This window comes from Emys orbicularis, chromosome 15 (assembly GCF_028017835.1).
Source record: "Emys orbicularis isolate rEmyOrb1 chromosome 15, rEmyOrb1.hap1, whole genome shotgun sequence".
NCBI classification, from domain to species: domain Eukaryota; kingdom Metazoa; phylum Chordata; order Testudines; family Emydidae; genus Emys; species Emys orbicularis.
The window spans coordinates 25735824-25760618 of NC_088697.1; positions in this window are offsets into that span (position 1 = coordinate 25735824).

A 24795-nucleotide genomic window follows, 5' to 3' on the forward strand; every position below is an offset into this window, starting at 1 on the left:
TGAAATACAGTTTAGAATCCAAGCATGGAGAAAATAAATTAGCCTTTCACATGAAGTCTATAGAAAATGAGTCTGTAGAAGTCTCGGTATGAATTATACATTCCATGTTATTTATATATCTTACAAATCAAATGCATTATTTATAAATGCAAAGCATGCATCTACTGTATTATTATAACAGAACATCAGTTCCCTCTCCATATGACGCACAATAGCATATTACGGTGAAAACACTTACTGAACTGTAGGGGTTGTGATTAGATCACATAGCAAAGTTTTCCTTTATAGATAGTTTACTGTGTCTTTGCACTAATGCTGCCAAAGCATCTATTGCTCATAGTTACTAACTGCACACCCATACAGTCCCTTAAATTTACTGTAGGATGCTTCTGTAAATAACTCTGTTTCTACATCCACATCTCCTCAGTGTAAAGTATGAGGTGGTAGCTGTGTTAGTCTGTATCCACAAAAACAACAAGGAGTCCGGTGGCACCTTAAAGACTAACAGATTTATTTGGGCATAAGCTTTCGTGGGTAAAAAACTTCACTTCTTCAGATGCATCAGAAGAAGTGGGTTTTTTACCCACGAAAGCTTATGCCCAAATAAATCTATTAGTCTTTAAGGTGCCACCCGACTCCTTGTTATCTCCTCAGTGGTTATCTCATCAGCTATTAAGAGCTGAAAGGGGTCAGGCTGACTAGTACTTGGAGAAAAAGAGAGTAGGAAAACCCTAGCTTCTGCACAACATGGCATGGTGATTCAGTAGGTAGCACACTTCCATCTGAATCAGCACTGCATCAGTCTTCCAGCGTGGTGTTATGGCTCTGTGCTCCTGGAGATGCTCTTATCCTGCAAAGCACTTCACCCCATACCTAAATCCACCTCTGTAAAGCAGGGTCTTCAGTCACTTAACATTGGCTTCAATGGGATAGAAAGCACATGCTGATGTGCTTTGCTGAATAGGGGCACTTTGTTCAATTGGGGCCTTAAAGAGGAGTTGTAAAATTAAGGCTGCTGTGTTTCACACCAGAGGTGGTTACACTACAGTGGCAGGTGAAATGATCCTGTCTGAAGAGTTTGCGAAGTGCTTTGTGATCCTGTTCAATATATTTTGCTTATTTTTCTGTTTACAAATTGCCTGTGAACAGATTATGATGCTCTCAGATTCATTCACTATTCAACACTCCCTGCAAAATAACTTCTGCAAATAATTATTGTTTTTTAGGTGGAACCAGGGCAATTTGATGAGAGTATTGGGTATATGAACTGTGCTGATCTGAGGCACAGGTCACATGGTATTGTATCTATTCCTTGACTGCATGAGCAGAATGCTTAAAATCATGTGTCCAGATATAAATCCTATGAATATGAATGCAAAACTCACTATCACCAATATTTGCTTAAATTTCACTTAACATCCCTGCCATGAAATCCATTTCCAGAATATTCACAGGAAATGAAAATAAAAAGGGTGCCAATCCAGCCAAAGTGACATAATTTTAACATACAAGAGGATATTCAAAACTCCTTTTATTCTTTCTTTAATTGCCCCATTACCTCTATTTACCCAGAGTTATTTCTGGATGAAAAGTACTAGAGCAATATAGTCACACAACAAGACTGTTTGGCTTTTTATCCCCAGCCCATTATTTTGCAGCCATATTGTTATGATAATGACAGGGAGCCTCATACATAATCATCTAATTACTAGCAATTACCAATTAGAGACAAAGTAAAAAAGCCAGACAAGCATGGAAAGTACCACACATGTTTTTCCCCGCAAAAAAAGTTCAATGGAAACTGAGGAACTAATGGTTTAGCTCTATGGGCCAGATTAATCCCTAGTGTAACCCAGTTGACTTCAATGGCGTTACATCTGGGATTAATTCATCTATTAATCCTTCTGTGGAGGGAGCTCAGATTCTGCTGCTCGGACGAAACTTTAGGGAAGTTTACTTCTGGATCTTTTATAACAGGCCGAACCAAAACCTTGAATCCAGACATCCCCAGCCATTATAGGAGTTTGGATTAAAATATCAGTGGGGTGAGACACATTCCACTCTGTGCCCAAGTCTCCTGGGCAGGGGGTGGTGTAAATTTACTTATGTCAAGCTGCTGCTCCGGGAGACTTCTCTCGGGGCTAGTTGCAGCTCCTTTATGGCTCCATATCACCCGAGTGGCCCCTATGCTGAAGGGCAGTGTGTGGGAAGGCATGTATGTTTCTATTATAGTCCGCTCAAGGACAGGTGGCTGAAAACATTAGGATATTGCGAGGGCAAGATCAGGGCATGTCTACATGAAGACTTACACTGTGCAACAAGCCAGAGTGTAAACCTGATTGCAGGTTTACCGTGGTTTCCTTTTTTACTTTCCTTCCATTAAAATTTATTTTAGTCAGTTTCATGCTGTTGAAAGGTGTTAGATTCACAGCCTTCAAAACTTATATTTTCTATTTATCCACATGGCTAGTTTCTCCCAGTGCTGCCTCTGCCAATACAGTGGTGGCAAATATAGAGGAAACCAACAAACAAAAAACATTTCCAGGAACTTTCTTTAATATGTTTTGATGAAATTGATTCCATTTAATTGAGCTGCTTTGCACCTCTTTTGCACTCACATTCCACAAATATCCTAGCACATGAGCTTCCTGACAGGCATGTTGAAAACAGCAAGTTGTAAGCAAACATTACGGAATATTTGCAAAAAGTCAATTTCTAATTGTGAGCACTCTTACTCCCAGCTGGATTCTAAGAATTACACTCATTCAATGAGGGGAAGAGAAATGTGTCGTGTGACTTCTGGGTCCAATCAAAACAACTCAAATTGTGAATATGATACTCTAACTGTTCGCCAACAATATACGGATCAGGAAATAGGATTAGGCATAATATGTTTGAGGAAAATTTGTAAACAGAGAAAGAGGCAAAATTAATGCAATCATTCATTATGAACTATTCACCCAGTTCTTCCTACCAACACAGCTGGAGTTTGGTTTGAAGGCTTTTCTTCTAAGAGTGAAGTTCAGGCTCAATGGCTTGTTTGTCGTTGGCCTATGCTATGTACGGAGACCTCCTACAAACTTTGAGCAGATGTAGATTAGGGGTTTGGGGGTCACTCTGGGCCAGAGCAAGTGGGGACCCCTCCTTACCCCTTCCGCCTGCAGTTCCCCCCGCCTGGCGCTCCTGCCAGGGAAATGGAGTCAGGACATGGGGGCTTCCCCCATCTGCCCCGAGCTCCTGTCGGGGAGAGGGGCTGGAGTGTGGGGGCTTGCCCTGCTCTGCCCACCTGGCACACCTGCCAGAGAGTGGGGGAAAACCCCAAGCCCCACTTCCGCTCCACAGCAGGAGTGCCAGGCGGGCGGAACAGGGCAAGCCCCCGCACCTTGACCCCTCTTCCTGGCAGGAGCGTCAGGCGGGCGGAGCAGGTCAGGGCACCCATTTTTCCGGGGTCCCTCAACTTGGCCAGGGCCCCTGGGCACGGGCCCCGTTGGCCCAGTGGCTAATCTGCCACAGCATTTGAGTCTGAACCAGAACTTCCCAAATCTCAATGTTCATATTATGCTAGTCACTAATGTTACTTATGCTCCTTGATAACGTAGGCTATCTGTATTAGAGGCACGGTGATCCAGTGGATGGGGCACCGAACTCCAGAGAAATGGGTTCTATATTCTTGGCTCTGCCATTGGCCTGCTGTGTAACCTTGGTCAAGTCCCTTTGCCTCAGTTTCGTGTAAAATGTGAGAAGTGATACTTATCTCATTTGTAAGGCATTTTGGGAATCAAAAGATGAAAAGTGCTATATAAAGAGCTAGGTATCTTAGGAACTGGACAATTCATTTCAAACAGGACACTGAATAGCCATGAGCTATTAACTTTTAAATCAACATTGACGTAGGTTGGATATGAACTAGAGATAAGCTTATATTCCCCTAAACCATCCCAATTTATTCCTGAGGGTATAATAATTTTCTCTTATTTTTAAGAATTAGAGAGCTTGTATTAATGTCCTCGCATAATACCACTCCATTACAGATATATATTTTCTGTATACAATATATTAACTGCATTAATTTGTCAGAACACCACTTCTGTAAAGGATAACCATATAACCAAGTTCACATATATAATAACCTGCTCATTATTCTATACAGCAACTTGACATTCCAATTATCCCAATGAACAATCCTCTACACATATTGCTAATGTAACTCTAAGACATAGAGAAACAGGTCAAGGAAACTGCTTTTGTTATATACATATTCTCACACACACACAAAAACTAACTGCATTAAACTAGTTTATACCCACCCTCGTACCCCTGCAGTTGCGTACATCTCTCATGTTAGCCAAAATCATAAAAAAAAACCCCACATACTCTTGAACTAAGCTGGCATAAGCTTAAGTCTTCAATGCTCACTGGAACATCAGTTGCAAACAGCTAATATGAAAAGCACATGGCAGTACAGCACTTACGGGGTTAAATGAACAGCAGAAAGCATAGGCAGTCTTCTGTGGCTATCTTCATCAGGGAAACCTCTAAAGCACAGCATCGGATTCATCCCATCCCCTGTGGGAACAGCAGTGAGGATGGAGGGGAGACACACTATGTACGTGTGTATGTGGGAAACAGGGAAATGGAGTGGGAGGATTACCAGATCATGGAAAATCCTGCTATATAAAGTGTGAGAAACAGGCAGGATCTTCTGTGGCTCTTACCTCCCCACTCTCCCCCACAAACACCAATATCAAACAGGAGGACAGGCTATAAGTCTGCAGTCTAACGGACAGTCTATATTAATAACACTGCCCCCTAATCTGTCTGAAACAGCAGTAATTCACAGCACTGCAGTGTGTCAGCAGGCACAGAAGAGATTCCCAGCAGCAGCTGCTGCAGCAGTAGCAGCAGCCACAGGGACCGGAAGGAAATTCAGAGACTGTAAGGTGGATCCTCAGGCCTGCAGAAGACAAACTGAGAATGGGGGGACGGAAAAGATTATATAAATAAATCTCTTGGGTCTAAATTTTCAAAAATGACTAGTGATTTTGGGGTACCAACCTGAGACACTTAAAAGGGTTCTGATTTCTAGAGAGTAGGTGCTCAGTCGTCTCTGAAAAACAGGTCTGGTAAGGTGTCTCATACTGGGCATGCAAAAATCAGGGCACTCAAAATCACTAGTCATTCAAGTCCTCTCCGTGTAAGAGGAGTGGAAGCTCCTGGCCAGGGACATCTCACTGGTTCCATGAGCTCTTTGACCCTAAGTACACTCTTCCAGGGCAGAATTTGTGCTTAGATATACATGTGTATATGGGCACTCCTCGTGGCATATATGGAACAGCTCACGCATGCACAGAGACTAGTACAAACCTGAGGACAAATTGTGCTCATTTATTCAATGGAGTTACTCCAGATTTGCACTGTGTAAGTGAAGGCAGAATTTGGGTCCTTAGATTTATTTAAATCATTTTTATGCATTCACATAGTACCTATATTGTTACCCCTTTTGACCCGAGCAGGTAGCCGATATTCAGGATCTTGTAGGTTGTTAGGAGGAGAAACAGATAGAGTCAGGTGTTTCTTTCATGCAATCCTGCTTATTTACGAGGAATGTGCCAAATCCTGTTTGCCTGAACACAACAAGAATCAAAATCAGGAGACGGTTTCTTTGCTCAATTATCCAAGCCTCTTCTTCTAGCCAAAAAGCTCTCTCTCAGGGTAATGCTACAACTGTTTCCATTGCTGTCTGTGGTGTTTTCTCACTGCCTTCTCCAGCTGTTGCTGCCTGCGTCTGCTCAGACACACAGACAGATCCAATAAAACAATAGCCAGCCTTCCATGTTTGCATTCAGCTCCCAGTAAAAACCCTTCTGCCCATGTAGCTCAGCTCCTGACCTGCCTTGCTTGTGGCCTGTGTTTTAGGCGATGGCTCCTATTGTTTCAGCCAACTTAGCTTACCTCTAACACAGCAGCTTCAAGGTGCAATTCCCAGCCCAAGTAGATGTACATGCGCTAGCTCGTCACTGTAGCACAGACAGCAGCTCAAGTTAACCACCCAAGTACAGTCCCAACCAACCTCTGGATACATACTCAGGCTACTAGCCAGAGCTGCTGCGGCCTCTTAGCTTTAGCATGCTAACTTGAGAAGAGTTAGCACATTTACGTCTATCCAACCTGGGAATTACACCTCCCAGCTGCTGTGTAGATGTAACCTTATTCAAAAGGAACTTAACTGCTTCTTATATTCATCTGAATGTAGGGGATTTGCTACACCCACCAGTTTCAAGAAATATCACCCAACCCCCAGCCTAAACCTACACCTCTACCCCGATATAACGCTGTCCTCGGGAGCCAAAAACTCTTACTGCGTTATAGGTGAAACCGCGTTATATCGAACTTGCTTTCATCCGCTGGAGTGCGCAGCCTCCCCCCCCAGAGCGCTGTTTTACCGCGTTATATCCGAATTTATGTTATATCGGGTCGCGTTATATCGGGGTAGAGGTGTATATTATACAAAGACAAGCACACACCCTTAGAGTTCTGTTTCAAAATGGCTTCCTAAATGACCCATTCAAATCCTGCAGTCGCCCATGTGACCAGCACCACTGCCCACAAACACAGATCTACGCAGCAAATGCAGGATTTGCGCATGCAGTGCGGGTGCCTATGCCTGCATGGCACAGAGTGCCTCAACTCCCACTGGCTTTTATGAGCACACCACACCTTGCAACTTTAAGCACTATCCAGCCACACATAGAAAATCAGATCTCCCATCACACTTACGCAGAGATGCCTCCACGAATACATTGTCACCTATGCCCCTACATACACATACTACATGCACACAACTATCAGCAAACATTTCTGCACGGCATGGAATTATTTCTAGCTGCCACTCATTGTTTCTATGGGTCTCTGCAGATACACCCCTCCCATCCATCTGTGCTGACAAACACCAACACTGATGCGTATCTGTGCAGGCGTGTATGTGTGCAAACAGAATGCCCTCCCACTAGCTTTTGGCAGGCCCACTAGAAGACACGTAGTGTCCCTCCTACCCCCAAACACACGGCCTTTGGAAATGAAACTGCAGGGAGGAGCTCTCCAGAGATTTGAAACCAGCACAGCAGCACAGACACAGTTCAAGCAGGGACAGATCAGGGATACCGATTATGTCATCGGAGCCCCGCAGTGCCAATCCCAACCTTTCATAAATCATGAGACTGGCTTAAAAATCATGAGGTTTAAAAAAATAATAAATGAAGGGTTCTTTTCGTCTTCTGATGTTGGAGTCTTTGCAGGTTTCAGGCTTTTCCCTGCAGCCATAAAGGCTCGACACGTTAAAAAAAAAAAAAAAAAAGAACAACGCAAGATTATCTGGTACAACACAATTCCAACAGTTGAGGGCTTTGAGTAAACACCCAAAAGGGAAAGACTCATGATAAAACTGCCAGGGCTGCCAATATTGCTACCACTTTGCAGTTTTTACCCTGCACATTCTCTCCCTTGTGCTGACTGCCTGTGTGTGCCAACCCCCTCCCGTCCCCTGCCTTCTGTTGGCTTTACATCTAGTTAATCCCTCCCTAACATAAACTTACTGAAATTATTTAAACAGGGGGAAAAACAAACAAAACAAAAATCCCAAAACTAAAAACATTTGCAGCCCTTGTATTGTTCAGTCTTCTTGTTTCTTCCACCCCTTCCTCTTTACACTGTAAGCGCTTCAGGGCAGGGATTGTCTCTTATTCTATGTTTGTACAGCACCTAGCACAATGGGCCCCTATTCGAAGTCAGCCTCTAGGCACTATTAATTGTATTTATTATGGTAATAAATGAAAGGGAACTGCAATCAGTACCTGAACCCCTGTCAGGAAGATTTGGGAAGCTAGATAACAAAGGTAAGTTTTCTGCTCCCTCGCTCCTTCAACAGAGCTCACATTCATAGAATCATAGAATATCAGGGTTAGAAGGGACCTCAGGAGGTCATCTAGTCCAACCCCCTGCTCAAAGCAGGACCAATCCCCAGACAGATTTTTACCCCAATTCCCTAAATGGCCCCCTCAAGGATTGAACTCGCAACCCTGGGTTTAAGAGGTCAATGCTCAAACCACTGAGCTATCCCTCCTAGTCTTCCTTTTCCTTCATCTCACCTCCTTGCATGCCCTGTTTTCATGGTGAACCCTGGAAATTGTAGTTCCTGGACCCAAGGCTATAGGAACTACCAAGGAACAAACCTACAAACACAAACTGGTGTAGCTACCTACACCTAACTAGATATAATCAGAAGCTTTGAAAACCAGGCCACTTGTCTTTAGGCCAGCGCTACGTGTGTATATGGCTACGAATGCAAAGCCCCGAATCTAGGTAAGTGCCAATCCAAGGACAACGAGAAATATTGATGGACCTGAGCTGAGAACCTGAGATGTTCAGAAGAACTAGTGCATTATGACAAGCAAGATAAGAGGCCCTTGGGAACTGCAATACTTTTTGGTGTCTGTAATGACAAAATTTGGGTGCAGAGGTGAACTGAAGCTCATACTGTGAAATGCAGCAACTGTCACTGATCTCAACAGCAGAGATGCACATGAATAATACTGGACTACTCCCTGGGAAATACTCCACTATAAGTCATTTTCAACTCAAGAGTTCCTCAAGGTAAGATGAACAAACAGAATTCACAGAGAGGTGCTTTCATAAGACAGCTCAACTCCAGGCCCTTATTTCCCAGCATTCAGATCATCCAAGGATTTGTGCCTCACAACCCCCGTTAGTGCAACAATTGACAATCCTCCCCCATGCACTCACTGCATTTCAGCCAGCCTCACAAAACTTTCCCAGCCACCGTTTATGAGTCACTGGTGAAGGCGTCCCACTTCTCCTCCCTCCAAGACCTCAGAGGAACAGATTCTTTTTGCTGAAATAATACATATACCTGGAGTAAAACCTTCTGACAGTTCTTCAGAAGTTTTCTCAACAGCATTTCTTTGCCTGGGCCTCTGAAAGGATTTTGCTTAAGATAAAAGTTAGAGGGCCAGATCCAGAAATCCTTACACCTAGGTAAAACTTCCATCAACTTGAATGGCTGAGTAAAAATAAAAATCAAAAAACTTAAGTACAGACCTCCAGGATTCGGTCCATGCATTTTAAAAATAGAATTTATTCCTGACTCAAAAGGGAGTTCAGTATTATTGTTACACCTACAGTATTAATCAATTTTAAAAATCTAAATAGTTTTTTTTTTTTTTCACTATTTAGTAGAGCTGGTTGAAATTTGAGTGAAAATTGATACACATTTTTCCACAACGTTTGTGCTACTTTTTGACCAGCGCCGTCTACTTGCCTGTCTGTTTAGGTTCTTATGTCATGCCCATCACCCGCAGATCTGGGTTCTACTATTTGCACAGCTTGTTCATTTTCTGACCTTCACTCAGCTTATAACACAGAAATGGTCTCTGCTTCCTGGTTCTCATGCAATTGCACATCACTGCTGTGTTTGGCTTTCTTGTAATTCAGAGGGTGGGTTTAATTTTCTTCTCTCCTAAAAGTAATTTTTTACATTTTAAATGGCAATATTTCTCTTTATATTTCGTTTACAACCCTATTGTAAAATATCTGTCATAGGAAAAGCTTAATTATGGTGGTAAATGACTTGGCAGCATCTTTTTAAATGGCTCATTGACACTGAATGGAGAGGGAGTCACACAGTGACAATGTTGGATCCCAAAGCTCTTTACAACCATACTATAACATCATGAGGTAGAACTGTGGGCTGAGAGGGGACATTTTGACTATGGGCATGTCTATGCTACAAGCATTACAGCCATGCTGCGGATATGCTGTCGTAATGTAAACACTTGCTACAGCGACAGCAAGTGTCTGTCACTGTAGTAGTAAATCAAGAGGCAGTAACTAGGTTGATGGAAGATTTCTTTCGTCGACCTAGCCATGTCTATACCGGGGCTTAGGTTGGCTTAACTACATCTCTCCAGGGTGCAAACAACATGGCTGAGCCACACAGGTAAGCCAACCTAAGCATTAGGTGTAGACCAGGCCTGAGACACTGGGGTAAACCCCAACTCTCATGGAAAGCACCTTATGAGATATCTTTTAATGTCTACGCAGAGCAAAAAGGACCTGTGTACTAAATTGTCATCTGAAAGTCCCTTACTCAGTCAGGTGTGAATGTGCTCACTTCAAGTTAGTACTGAATCTGTCTTTCAGTTCTAGAAATCCACATTCAGATTTCATCTCAGATCACAAGTGAAAATAGCATGGAAAGTCCCAGCCTAGTTCCAATTATGGGTATAGTGAAGAAAAATCACATAATTTTTGGCACACATTTAACAATATCTTCCCAAGAAAGGCCCCAGTGATGGAACAGTAGGGAGTGCTGCAGATCAGGTCTGAGTTACATTAGCAGAGATATGAGTGGGCCCAGCTTTGGAAGGTTGCTGCCCATCCGGGTGTAAATAGATTGGCAGGGATGTGTGTGAGGAGACCACAAAAAGAACACCCTAGTGCCATAAATTTTCCAGCCCAGTTTAGCATCCCCAAGATGCTGTGATAAGTTTCTTAAATTCTAGATGTTTCCTTAAACTGAATCTTTTAGTATTTCATCTTCATTTATTCAGGGTCAGGACAGGGACTTCTGCTATCATGGCTTCCTCTTTCATCATATTTAACACACCGTAGAACAGGAGTTCTCAAACTGGGGGTCAGGACCCCTCAGGGGGGTCACGAGGTTATTACATGGGGGGTTGCGAGCTGTCAGCCTCCACCCCAAACCCCACTTTGCCTCCAGCATTTATAATGGTGTTAAATATATTAAAAAGTGTTTTGAATTTATAAGGCGGGTTGCACTCAGAGGCTTGCTGTGTGAAAGGGGTCACCATTACAAAAGTTTGAGAACCACTGTCCTAGAACAAACTAGTAAGCCTTGTAAACACAACCATGTGTGTGATGTGAACACACATACAAATGGGGCTTGCTAAGAGTCCGCTCTCACAAGCTTAAGATGTCTCAGTCCCTCCCTTCTCAGAGGTTTCCATGGAAACCTCATAAGTTATGTCTATAGGGGACAGGGAGGTGGAAGTATTCCTAAGGTATGGATGAAACAGCTCCATGGAAACAAGCCTTCAGTGTCAGAAGAGGCGGAGGGAAGGGATTTGTGTGGGAAGAAACTGAGATAATTATCTCGATATATGAAATTAGTGTCATGCAAACCAAGCTGGTTGTCAATCAAACCATCAGCCATTATTTCACCAAGGGCGTTGTGAGACCTAGTGGCACAAGTATTCCCAGCGCTGGAGTTAAATTGTTGCTAATGATTCAAACTCCCACAGGCGCACTGGTGATATTCAGGCATCTGCCTATATGCGTATTTCTTATGTATCATGCTGCCATAGAATCTAGGCACCAGTTCAATGCAACCTGGTGTCCAAATTAGTCATGGGCAAAGCCACAAACGTTAGGAGGCATACCCAAAAATTCACATGTGTATCTGCGGACTATGAACCTTGGTTCCACAAACCTGGGCTGGAAATCCCCTGGGAACAAGCTCTCTGGAGAGTTTTCTGGTAGACTATTTGTGCTGGGTCAGAAATTCTGTGAGAACAGCCTTTCTGATAGTATATTAGCACTTCCTTTTCTGGAAGTGCAGGCTAGAAGTGCAGACCGTGATGCAAACATTAAAAATAAAGTTGGAGGGAACGTTAAAGAAACTTTTCTGAAGTCAGGTTTAGTTTGAGGCACGGGTGAAACTTTAGGAGTGGGGTGTTTTTTTTTACCTTCGTCAAGTCACTTAATCTCTTTTGACCACATCATTAGCTGGAGCAACTCCACTGACTTAAATAGAGCTTCCCCATCTGTAAAATAGGATTATCATCTGCCCCCGGGGCAATTCATTAATGTTCGTCAGGGATGCTGAGTCAGTCATTTGGAAGTGCAGAATATTACTATGAACAGTAATTATTTCCACTCAATATCTGTATGGAAAAACCACCATCTTCGTTTTGCTTCTTTGTCACCAACTTGAAAAGGTGCCTATTCTCCCAGTGTCAAGAAAGCACACATACAGTTCTAGTTCAGGGGCTCTCTCCGTTGTTCACACATTCTATGTGCTTCCCCACTTGTCAACTGGAGAGAGGTTTGGGTTCATCTGTGGTTTTGGACAGATCCATTCAGTCAGCCTTAATCCTGAGCCTGGGAAATGTCCATCGCCAATCAACCCACTAGTGCAGCTCATGGCCACACAGAGAGTGCACACAGGGAATTCCATGCATCTGCCTCTAAATTTTATTTGGTCCCTCTGAGAAGTAAGTTGTTTTCTCCTGAGGGAAGTTATTCTCACTACACCTCCCCTTCCTGCCATCCAATCCCCGTAAACTCTGCCACATCATGCTCCTGTCATACACCACCAGCACAACAAATCTCCTGCATCAACCATTCCCACGTCCTGCAAAACTCCTCACTTCTTGGTTCAGTCCTGTCCCTGCAGTTCACCCTTCCTTGAGCAACTCTCCTATTTTCTAAACTATTCTCTTCTTTCTACTCGCCTGTCCTGCACCTACAGCAGGGGTGGGCAAACTTTTTGGCGCGAGGACCACATCTGGGTATGGAAATTGTATGAGGGGCCATGAATGCTCACGAAATTGGGGGCTGAGGTGTGGGAGGGGGTGAGGGCTCTGGGGTGGGGCCAGAAATGAGGAGTTCAGGGTGCGAGAGGGGGCTCCGGGCTGGGGCAGGGGTGCGGTGGGGGGAGTGAGGGCTCTGGGGTGGGGCTAGGATGAGGGGTTGGGGGTGCAGAAGGGTGCTCCGGGCTGGGACCAAGGGATTTGGACAGCGGGAAGGGGCACAGGAGGGGGCCAGGGGTGCAGGCTCCAGGTGGCACTTACCTCAAGCAGCTCCCGGAAGCAGCAGCATGTCCCCCCCACCCCTCCGGCTCCTACACGGAGGCACAGCCAGGCAGTTCGGTGTGCTGCCCCGTCCACAGGCGCTGCCCCTGCAGCTCCCATTGGCCGTGGGAGCTGCGGGGGCAGCATTTGGGGCGGGGGCAGCATGTGGAGCCCCCTGGCTGCCCCTACGCGTAGGAGCTGGACATGCCTCTGCTTCCGGGAGCCGCACGGAGCAGAGCAAGCCGGCAGAAGCTTGAGGGCCAGATTAAAACATCTAAAGGGCCGGATACGGCCCCCTGGCCATAGTTTGCCCACCCCTGACCTACAGCCTGTGACTCATCTTTCAGAGGAGGCTCCTTTTCCTCTTACATTTCCCCCACTTCCTCCATTGCTTGGTGCTCCTGTCACCTCTGCCTCCCCTTCTTAATTAGCTCTACATGTGCCTGTGGCTCTTTTCTTACAACCCCTTCTTCCACAATGGGCTTGTTCCTGCAATTCCCTATTTAGCCCATCCCCATCTCCTGCAGTAATGTCCCTCTCTTACAAACCCAGACAGGTGCATGCCCCTTTGTTCTAACTGAAAGCAGAAGTCTAACACCACGAAACCCTTCACTCGAGTCAGAGAGCAGAGGAGGAGCTGCTTTCTAATACTGTAAAATGTACCCTTTGAATTCCCAGGACTTCCAATCAAATTCAGGAGCAGACAAGGGACAAGAGCCACACAAATTCAGCAGTGGATTTTTAGTTCCCTGGAACTGAACTATTACATTAGAACTAGAACCCACCCAAGTTCTGGAATTTCATCTGCTTTGGTGTTTTGCTATGAACCAAATTTGGCCTAGTTTGGCTGGATTTTTTTAAACAAACTAATTTGGGCGGGGGGGAGGGAGGGGAGAACCAGGCTGGAGTTTTGGGCAAATGCCAGGGATTGATTTTGGGTAGAAACCAGCCTTCATTTTCATTCAAACTACCAAATTAGGGGGTGAGGTGGGGTTAGAAAACACATATGAACCAAAGCGACATAAAAGCATTGCCACATGACACTACAAATGAAACTGCCAAGTTGTGCTCAAATTTAATAGCCCCCTCTCCTCCTGTAATAACCCCCCTCCTATAACAGAGAACAAAATTCTGCATTGCCTTGGACTGACACTCAAGTATACAAATGGACAGGAGAGAGATACTAATGGCTTACAGGCGGAAACTGGGATGCAAACTCAGTGCTCTCTGGCTGTCGTGCTTCTCTGTTCACGGTTATTTACGGAGAAGGTAAAGGAATATTTTTTATACCTCTCATTAGTTGCGAGTGTCTTTTATATCCATTTCCTGACAGAGCTGTGTTTTTCTTTCAAGCGTAAGCATAATTTCTGGGCAATTTGTTTAAGCTGAAGTCTAAAGTCGGAGAAACAGGAAAAGTGGAGATGTGATCTGTTAACCCTGTGGTGGGTGTTTTGTCTCTCTTTCTCTATAATTGGCAGTGTCTTAAAGACAGAGGAAAAGAATCATCATTTGAAACCTGGACTAATTGTTCACAGGGTCATGAGGAGTAAGGTTAAGCTGACTCACCCGAACACAACTATTTTGACCTGGTTGTATTAATGCCAACCATTTCATTCACATAGATGTTTGGGTCAATTAGGTTGAGCATCTTTGGGGGGAGGAGGGGTCCCTAGTTTATTCCCCCTCTGTCATGGTAGGAGACAAAACTGAAGGAAAAAGACTGGTGATCAAACAGGACATCATTTCAGTTTTAAGGTGAGCCAGCAGTTTGGCCACAAATATGTTGGCAGATAATTATTACATTTATTAACAGCAAACTGTGGATCACATAGGAATTTTCTCACCTAGCCTTTGTGAAAAACTTTGCTTAAAAGCCAATTCAGAAGAGAGCATCATCAGACAGTTTCCACTGCAGAGGACAGATGTGGGTGGGTAGATATGATGTGTGAGGCCACAGCCTGTGTTTTTTCATTTCCAGGGGGACAACATGTCAGCTTGTTAGTGGCACTTTTCCTTTGTTGTTCATAAAGTCGTTTATTAACATGCACACAGCTAGAGCTAGGTAACTGTCCCCCCTGTGCCAGAAGTCATAGTATATGTAGTGTCTGCCTCTGCAAAGAGTGACTATAATACAGCCAGGAGATGGTAATAGATCAGAAGGTGTGCATCACTTTCAAATTTCAGGCTACATCCCTGCCTCTAGTCCCATTTTAATTAGTGAATAGCTGTTTATATGGAACTTGCTGAGCAATGCTTCGTGTAATGACAAGGAACAGAAGCATTGCTGATAACTTTAAACACGTTCAGGACTCCCTGAAGGCCATCACCAGGGAAAATAAGCCTATTTCTCACAGAAAGAGCTGTCCCCATGGATATGTCTACACCATGAAAAAAACACCCAGCACCGAGCTGGATCAGCTGAGACCCTCCCGCCTCACAGGGGTCTGAAAGCCCAGGCTACAGTCTGAATGTCTGCACTGCAATTTGATAGCCCTACAGGCTGAGCCCCGGAGCGTGAGTAAGCTGATGCAGGCCAACCATGGCTTGACCGCGTGTCTTTTATTGCAGTGTAGACATACCCTTCGTGACAGAAAAATTAAAGCAGGGTGAGGTTACCACTTGAATAGTAGGTATGCATGTGCGCATACACATCTCTATCTGTATAGAGGTAGGGAGTAGACATCCATAGCTAAGATGTATGTGCATTCTCTATGCACAGAATGGGTGAATGTATACAATAAGGCCATATACGTGCATGTACATGTATGTGTAAGTAAATATGCATGTGTGAATGTTTGCATCATGCAGGTTACTGGTGAGTATATTATTGCCTGTTAATACTAAACCATTAATGGTGTAAATATAACTTTATATGAGTTTATTAATCATTTTAGGGAAAATTCAGACATTCAAGCAAATATCTTCTAATATCTTGCATTAAACACGTGATTAATGCATGTCCCCGGCCCCACCATAAACATGTAATTTTGGGTGTGAATGAATGTACTTGTATGTGCAAATATATGCTGTAAGATACAAATACATATACATTTGTATCTTCTATAAATATTCATGTGTATATATAGTCTATTCCATACGCATGTGGGTGACTATAAGCAACTGTACAGTGTACCTGCTTGAATGCATGAAGAGATTTTTCAGTGTGTGTTTCGTTAAGTATATATATGTATATGCTATGTAGACACACACTACATTTCTGTATAGTAGTCGTATTCAAACATTTACCAATGCCTTTCAAGTTACTAATGTCTAATTTACTAATGTCTAAGTTACTAATACTAACGTATGCACAGCATTCCCCACATAGAGAATCCTGTATCTACCTGCAAAGGCAAAAATATAAAGACTTTAATGGCAACCACTTCACTGAGAGTCTATTTAATTTCAGTGCACTTGTGTGTCTGAAGAGAGGGACCTGGGGCCTGATTTGGAGAAGTGATAAGTGCCTGCCACTGCAACTGAAGTCAGTGGGGTTGTGGATGAACAGCAGCTCTGCAAATCAAGCCCTTAGAGCTCTACTACATGAAAAGTTCTGTGTCCCTAATGAAGAGCAATTAAGAAGCATTTGGGGGCAAAACGCTGGTGAACTGAGAGAAACATACCAGACATGCACAAAACATGAACACATTTGCTCTGAAGCCAATGCATTCTGGATATCGAAGTAAATTGGCACTTATTGCAGTGGATTATCTGAAATTTGCATTCTGATGCTGCTTCAAAGCAGACACAAATCACCACCGTAACAGCTTTCGACCAGAACAGACTGGGAAAGGGTACAAAGGGCAGAAAACACTGGTGGGATAGCTGTGGAGTTTTGCCATTTGTAATCTTTAAGCTTTAGTTTGTATTGGGGGTTCCAAACCTCTACCCAGTCTATTAATAGGATTGGTGATTTAAATTTTGCTGACCCTTGAGAAATATACATAAGACTCTGAATATGTAGCATATACAGCTACCAAACACACATTATATAGATACATAAAAACATATATACACATACACCCAAACACCCAAAGATGTAATATATCCATGGGATACACTGAAGTCATCTGATAAATGAATTTATCATGCACTCTGCTTACCTCTCCATTACCTTCTAATCCATCTTCCCCAGACTTATTCAAACCTCTGAGCAGTTTTAAATAGCCAAGAATTTTTAAATCAAACAGCTAGAGAAAAGTTCCTTCCTTTGTCTCCACCACTCAATATAGAATTTTACCTCCTTTGTTTCTCCAAAGATTTACACCTGCCGATGTCCCAGGATGGAGATTATTAAATCCTGCTATAGTAACAGACTTTCCACCCATGTTGCAAATTTAAAGTCTGATATCTTGTGGTACTGGGGGGCTAAAAGTTGAAACTTTGTACCATTGTAGACATGACATTCCTAACTTCCCAGCATTTGCTTTTAGCCCTGTAGTGACTGGACTGAATACACTATTATTCTCCTGACAACAAGGGTGGAGTTTGTGGAATAGTTATCCCTGATTGCATCTCCCATTATCAGAAGCAGTGTTAGTACAGCCAACACAACAACAAGTTCTCGATTGTGGCAGTCTCCCCATGTACTTCAGCCTTGTGTTGGAGGGCATGGAAAACTCCTCATCAGTACTCAGCCCAAGGAAGCTAACAATCCAACCAGCAGACCAAATTCAGTGATGAATCCTGGTCACATACCACCTGAGGCACGTTGCGTATACGCTAAGATGACCACCCTTGTGTTTTATAATTATTTACCTGAATCACTTGGTGGAATATGACATTATAAATAGCTAGGGAGGGGTTCACTTTAACATCTTGGTGTCATATCCCGAATACGGAATGCAGAAATACAAGAAATACAAGCAGTGAGACACTGTCTGCTGATTTGCAGTAATTTAACCAAATGGTAGATCAATATACAGTAACAAGAGAAAATGGTTGATGTAAAAAAGCTCACCTAGAATTGCATTGCAGAGAGATTAATTGTTATGGCTGAAGAGAATTATTGTGCCAGTTTGTTAGTTTTTGTAAACAACTATATTTAAATTGCCTGTATGATGCATTTGCCAAGACACTTCAAGTAAGTGCATTAATTTCTATCTGTGGCTGGGCTATTAATTTGCAGCTATTGTTTTTATGGGCCTCGATATAGCCCCACTTTAAATAGACTTCTCTCCTTTTTATAATGGGATCTTTCCTTAACCAAAAAGGCTGTCACAGGTGTGTGTGTTAAGCATCATTACTGTACGGGAACACCCCAGGGAAGCAGGAATACTCTTGCTGAATGAAATCCCTTAGGGTATGTCTACAATGGCAAGTTTCTGCACCACAAGTTATACCACTTGTATTAAAATGCTGGAATTAAACCGCTGTGTCCACACTGTGCACCTTGTGGCGCTGGAGCATATCCACATCGCAGCCGTTGCAATGGCAAAGACAGCAGTGCATTGTGGTCGCTATCCCACTGTGCAACTCACTGCAGGGTGCTTTGGGAAGGGTTTGCAATGCCTCATGGGGCAGGCACAGCATCACATGATGCAGGTTTCCCAATCCCATTGCTCCATGGGCATCCTACTATACTGCCAGCTGCTTTTCAATTGAAGTGTGGTGGGGGGAAGAGCGTGTGAGGGGAGGATGTGTGTGTATGGATGGGGGGAGAGAGAGTGTGTGTGTGATGGGGGACAGAGAGTATGTCAGCATGCTGTCTTGTAAGGCAGGAAGCAACCAGTCCTGAGGCAGGGGATGAGGGAAACCGGGACATCAGCCCCCGCCTCCCTCTCTGGACTCTCTGCACAGCAATCTCTCTCTCTCTCTCTCACACTCACACTCACACACCCTGCCTCTGAGTTCAATAGTATGAGCATTCCACATTAATGGTTTGCTTTGTGTCCCGGAGCAGATCAGCACAGCACAGCACACAAGGGCTGTCAGAAACGGTGCTTTGAAAACGGAGGGGCGCAGGTCTCCAGGGCAGCCAAGTTAAAACCAATGAGCAGAGCGGTCACTTGAGGCATTATGAGACAGCTCCAGAGGCCAATTACAGCACAGAAAGCAACCAAGTGTCTACACTGGCAATAGAGTGCTGGAACCTCTGCACAAATAGCCTTACGACTCTCGTCGAGGTGGGTTTTTTTTGCAGCGCTGCCACTGAGGAGTTTCTGTGCACAAAGTGGCTCGGCACCGTGTACACGTCAGCAGTTTGAGCGCAAAAAGCTGTTTTACTGCGCAGAAACTTGCCAGTGTAGATAAGTCCTAAGAGAAAAGGATATTCTGGGGAATTCTGCAAAAGGTCAGAGTGTGCTGAGGAAACTGGCAAAACACAATCGTGATTAGCAAGTTATAGAAGACCTGTACTGGAAAACACACAGACGGCAGACAGACAGTCAAGACCACATGAACATATTTAATGGCATTTTGGAAGCAGCACATTTGGGTTTGAGTAGACTAGGCTTTACCCAGAGCACTATTACACTTGCCATTGAAACTTCTACCACATATCTTTTCACTTTTAAACACCTGCAGCATTTATCTTTGAGCATGCTCGTAGTAAAACTATTAACATGGATTTGCTAGGTTGCTGTGATTAGATATTTTCCCCTCTCCTGCTTGGACCTGGATACCCAGGGAGGAGCTAAATAGAAAAAAGGTAACACATGGGATGGGAAAATGGATCTGAAGGACTAGGCCTCTTGGAAAGCCTTTTCTGTTCCTGGATAAGCAGCTCATGAAGATGATGGAGTAAGGTGACCTCCAGAGTCCTTGGTGACATGATCCAGACCAGCTCTTGACACTGCTGTAAAGGAAACAAACCAACTACACTTCCTCAAAGCAACCCCCAGGTTCTGGGTGTCCCCAAATCTCTGACTGCTAGAAGCTGGGAGTGGACAACAGGGGATGGATCACTTGATAAGTTGCCCTGCTCTGTTCGCTCCCTCTGAAGCATCTGGCACAGGCTAATACTGGAAGACAGGACCCTGGGCTAGGTGGACCATTGATCTGACGCTATATGGCCATTCTTATATAGGGGTCTGGGATGCCCAATTCCCATTAATTTTTTAAGGAGATTGGGGGGGTGCATCCCCTTAAGGCAGCTTTGCAAATCTCAGGCTGAATGTCTTACCAGAATCATCCCCAGCTGTACATATGTGGAAGGACAAAAGAACGTGTGATATATTTAGACTACAACATGAGATACTGTAACATACTTATGGAACAAGGGAAATGTATATTGCCTAGGCTCTAAAATCCATGTGCCCCAATAAAGGCTTCAATGCCTTCCATTCTACAAAATATTCCTCTTTACTTTATGTTTTGTGAATGACAGATATGACTCCCAGTTCTGAGGCCACCTTACAGCTCACAAGAAGCAGAGGACAGAAGCATTGTTATACTAAGGTATAGATTTTTATCTCTAAGCTTAGGAAAAAATGCTCCCCCCCACACCCAGAAAAAGGAAGCAATTTAGGAATATGGTTCCCATTGGCATTCTATACTCATTAAATCAGTGGTCCCCAACCTTTCTGTTGCAATAGCATATTCATGTTCCCAGAAGAGTGTGGCGGGCACCGGACGACCAGCCGCCGAAATGCCACCGAGAAGCGGCGTCATCGAGAAGCGTCGCCGCCTAAATGCCACCGAGAAGCGGCGTCATCAAGAAGCGTCGCCGCCTAAATGCCACCGAGAAGCGGCGTCATCGAGAAGCGTCGCCACCGAAATGCCACCGAGAACCGGTGTCATCAAGAAGCATCGCCGCTGAAATGCTGCTGAGAAGCAGTGGCATTTCGGCGGCGACGCTTCTTGGCGTTGCCGCTTCTCAGCGGCATTTCGGCGGCGGGTTGTCCGGCTGAAGCGCTCCCTTGTCAGTAGGCGGGCGCACATAAATGCCCCGGCGGGCACCACATTGGGGACCACTGCATTAAGTGATAATGAGGGGCTTTGTCATGATCATGTTTATTTTAGGGCCAGGCTCAAATTAAAGAAAAGAATACTTGGGCTATTTCATTCAAAGACCTCAAAATAAATTACAAGCACTGATGAGTTAATTCCCAGACCACCACCTGTGAAACAATTTATTAGAGATGAGTCCTGAGTAATAAAATTTGGATCTAGATCGTAACCTTCTTATAGCTTAAATCTGTTTGGATCTGGGAGTTTTGTTTTACGGCCACCACTATGGGTCAATATTATATCCATTTTATATCTGGTTAAACTAAATTATTATTATTAACAGTCGTAATGCCTAGAAGCCCCAACCAAGATCAGGGCCCTATTATGTTGGGCGCTGTACAATAGTGAGAGACAGTTCCTGCCACAAAGACACATAGTGAGAGACAATAGAGCTTACAGTCTGAATAGATAAGGCAGGAGAAAGGACGCATTATTTCCATTTTACAGATGTAACCATACAGACAAAACATTAGGGTAAAATTAGCAAAAGTGTGTAAGTGATTTGGAGTCCAAGTCCCATTTTCAGAAGTGACCTATTCACTTAGTAGTTTATGCTCACTGAAAGGTGATAGGACTCAGACTCCTAAGTGACTTAGGACCTTTTAAAAATTTCACCCTAAATGACCTGCTTAAGGTCACACAAGAAGCCTTTGGCAGACCCAGCAATGGAACTAGATCACCTGAGTTGCAGTTTGATGCACTATCTGCCATAGCATTCCTCCTCTCTAAACTAAAGCAAAGGATGCTCAGGTGACTTGCACAAGATCACATAGCCAATCACTATCTCCTACCTTTTCGTAACTGTTGTTCTTCGAGATGTGTTGCTCATGTCCATTCCATTCTAGGTGTGTGCGCACCCACGTGCACAGTTCTCGGAGATTTTTGCCTGAGCGGTATCCGTAGGGTCGGCTGTGGCGCCCCCTTGAGTGCCGCGCTCATGCGCTGATATATTAGGTGCTGCTGGCCTGACGCCCTCTCAGTTCCTTCTTGCCGGCAACTCCGACAGAGGGGCAGGAGGGCAGGTAATGGAATGGACAGGAGCAACACATCTCGAAGAACAACAGTTACGAAAAGATAGGTAACCGTTTTTTATTCTTCGAGTGCTTGCTCATGTCCATTCCATTCTAGGTGACTCTCAAGCAATATCCTCAGAGGTAGGCTTGGAGTTCACGGTCTTGTGGCTTGCAGCACTGCTCTACCAAAGCCAGCATCGTCCCAGGCATACTGGGTAAGTGGGTAATGGGACGTGAATGTGTGGACAGACGATCAGGTGGCCACCCTACAGATGTCCTGGATAGGCACTTGGGCTAGGAAAGCTGCCGAAGAGGCTTGCATCCTGCTTGAATGGGCGGTTACAATCGCCAGAGGGGCACCTTTGCCTGATCGTAGCAGCAGCGAATGCAGGCAGTGATCCAAGCATAAATTCTTTGAGCAGACACTGGACGACCTTTCATCCTGTCAGCCACCACAACGAACAATTGCATCGACTTGCAGAATGGCTTGGTCCTTTCAATGTAGAAGGCTAGCACCCTCCTACCGTCTAGGGAAGGCAATCTACACTCCTCCTCTGACTCATGCGGCTTTGGAAAAAAGACAGGTAAGTAAACATCATGGCCCGTATGAAACTGTGAGACCACCTTCGGCAGGAAAGCCGGGTGTGGCCACAGCTGGACCTTGTCTTTGTAAAAGACAAACTGCAGGCTGTAACCCGAAGATGTTACGTGGAGCACCCAATGGTCCGAGGTCAGCTGTGACCAGGCCGACCAGAAGGGGCATAGGCAGTTGAGGAAAGAGTAGGAGGATGGATCCTGGGACATGACTGGGATGCCATCATCGAGCGCACCCTCAAAATGCCTGCTTCCAGCCTCCTTGGCTCCTGGAAGGGCCAGGCTAAACTGACGAACGGGAAGACCACTGGTGTCGCCATTTCGACCCCTGGTCTCTAACCTTTCTCCTGTAGGTGCTCAGCCGGGGAGGCCCCCAGGACCTAGCCTGGGGAGGCGGAGGATGGGATGGCTTCCTGGCCTGCTGAGGGGATATGAAGGCCCAAGGAATGGAAAGTGGCATAGGAGTCTTTAAGACCATGGAGCCTTGAGTCTGTGAGCTTGTAGAAGAGCCCTGCCCCCTCAAACGGGAGGTCTTGAATGGTGGCCTGCATCTCCTTGGATAACCCAGAGGACTGCAACCGGGAGCTGTGCCTTATGACCACTGCAGAGGTGATCACCCTGGCCAACTCAGACCATTGCCCTTCCGGTGACCAGGGCGGAGATATCGAGGCCTGAGTTTGCTGACTGACCCTGGTTGGTGACCGGTGAGACGAGGGCAAGGATTGGTGCCTGCCTGATGAGCAGTACCGGGGAGGCGGAGACCAGTGCCATGATAGGGAGCAATCCCACGCCAGTGGGGACCAACGTCTGGGAGACCGTGTAGGCGATGGTGACCTGCGCCGCAACGATCTTCGGAGAGAAGCTCACCCGTACTGGGGGTACGGGGACCGGTGCCTCAACTCCAGTGTCCCATGCTTCATAGGGGGCGAGCGCGGTGTTGGGGACCTGGGCCTTCTGACCAGAGATCGAGGGTTTAGTGCTGGAGTCCTAGGCCATGGAGATGGAGATCTATGCCTGTGGTCCAGGGGCCGAGGCTGCTCCACTGCCCTATGAGGCAGTCCCATGACCGGCTTGCCCTTACGTGTTGGGGTCTTAGCCAAGTCTGGCGTAGCGTCTGTGGTGCCAGGCAATCTGCTTGTTCTTTAGCCGCTGGGGCTATGGGGGACCTAGGAGAAGCCGGGATCCCCTGCCGCTCCCAGGAAGTAGAGGCAGATCCCTGGTCGGGCTAGGGGGTCCAACCACAGCGGTACCCCCATGAAGCTCCAGTAAGGGGGAACGGTGCCAGGCAGAGCCCGGTTCCGGTGGTGCGCTCCGCAACGACGCCGAGGTGCTCGGCGTGGGGTCCGAGCGGGAGGGCTCCAACGCAGGACAAAACGCAGCCTCCACGAGGAGGGCCCTCACATGGATATCCTGCTCCTTTTGGGTTCTAGGGCAAAAGTTTTTATAGATTCTGCACTTGTCTTTCCTATGGGACACCCCTAAGCACTTCAAACAGCTGTTGTGGGGGTCACTAATAGGCATTGGCGTGTTGCAAGATGAGCATGGTTTGAAGCTGGGGGAATGGGGAATGCCCCGCTCCAGGGCAAAGTCCAGCCGGAACTCTATCTATCAAACTAACCTAACACTTAACTTAATGGCTAAGTACCTACAAACTATATAGAAAGAAGATGGACAATGGGTTGTAAAGAACCGCTAATGCTCTTGCAATGCAAGACAAGGTGCTCCAACCAATCCTCACGGGCGGTAAGAAGGAATTGAGAGAGAGTAGGGCCAGCGGTGCCTAATATACCAACACAGGAGCGTGGCACTCAAGGGGGTGCCACAGCCAACCCTTCGGACACCACTAAGGCAAAAATCTCCGACGACTGTGCACATGGGCACGCACCCACCTAGAATGGAATCGACATGAGCCAGCACTCGAAGAAGAACAAGGAGTTCTGACTCCCAGATTCTAGCTGAAAACACAGAGCTAAATTCATTTCTCTTTGCAGTTGCCCCAGGAATTAAATTGCCCCATTCATGCCTGGCCTTTTCATGACCTCTCTAATCTTAGGTTAAATGATCAAAGTTTAAATAAGGGTTATTCCCAAAAGGGAGAAAATATCCTCCTGTCGTCAACAGGGCTTACAAGTCTTGGCCCCAGGTGACCTCGTCTCGATTTCTGTTCATCCCTGGAGGATGAGACATCATCTCCAGATACTGGAAGGGCACTGGTAAACAGATCGTTTGAGCGATAATTACATTTGACATTTAAATTATAACCCAAGATAATGTCATTTACTGTAATAACAGTCAGAAAAGATCAAGGAAACGCTGCTGGGAAAAATGACAAGCTGACACGAGAGGCAATC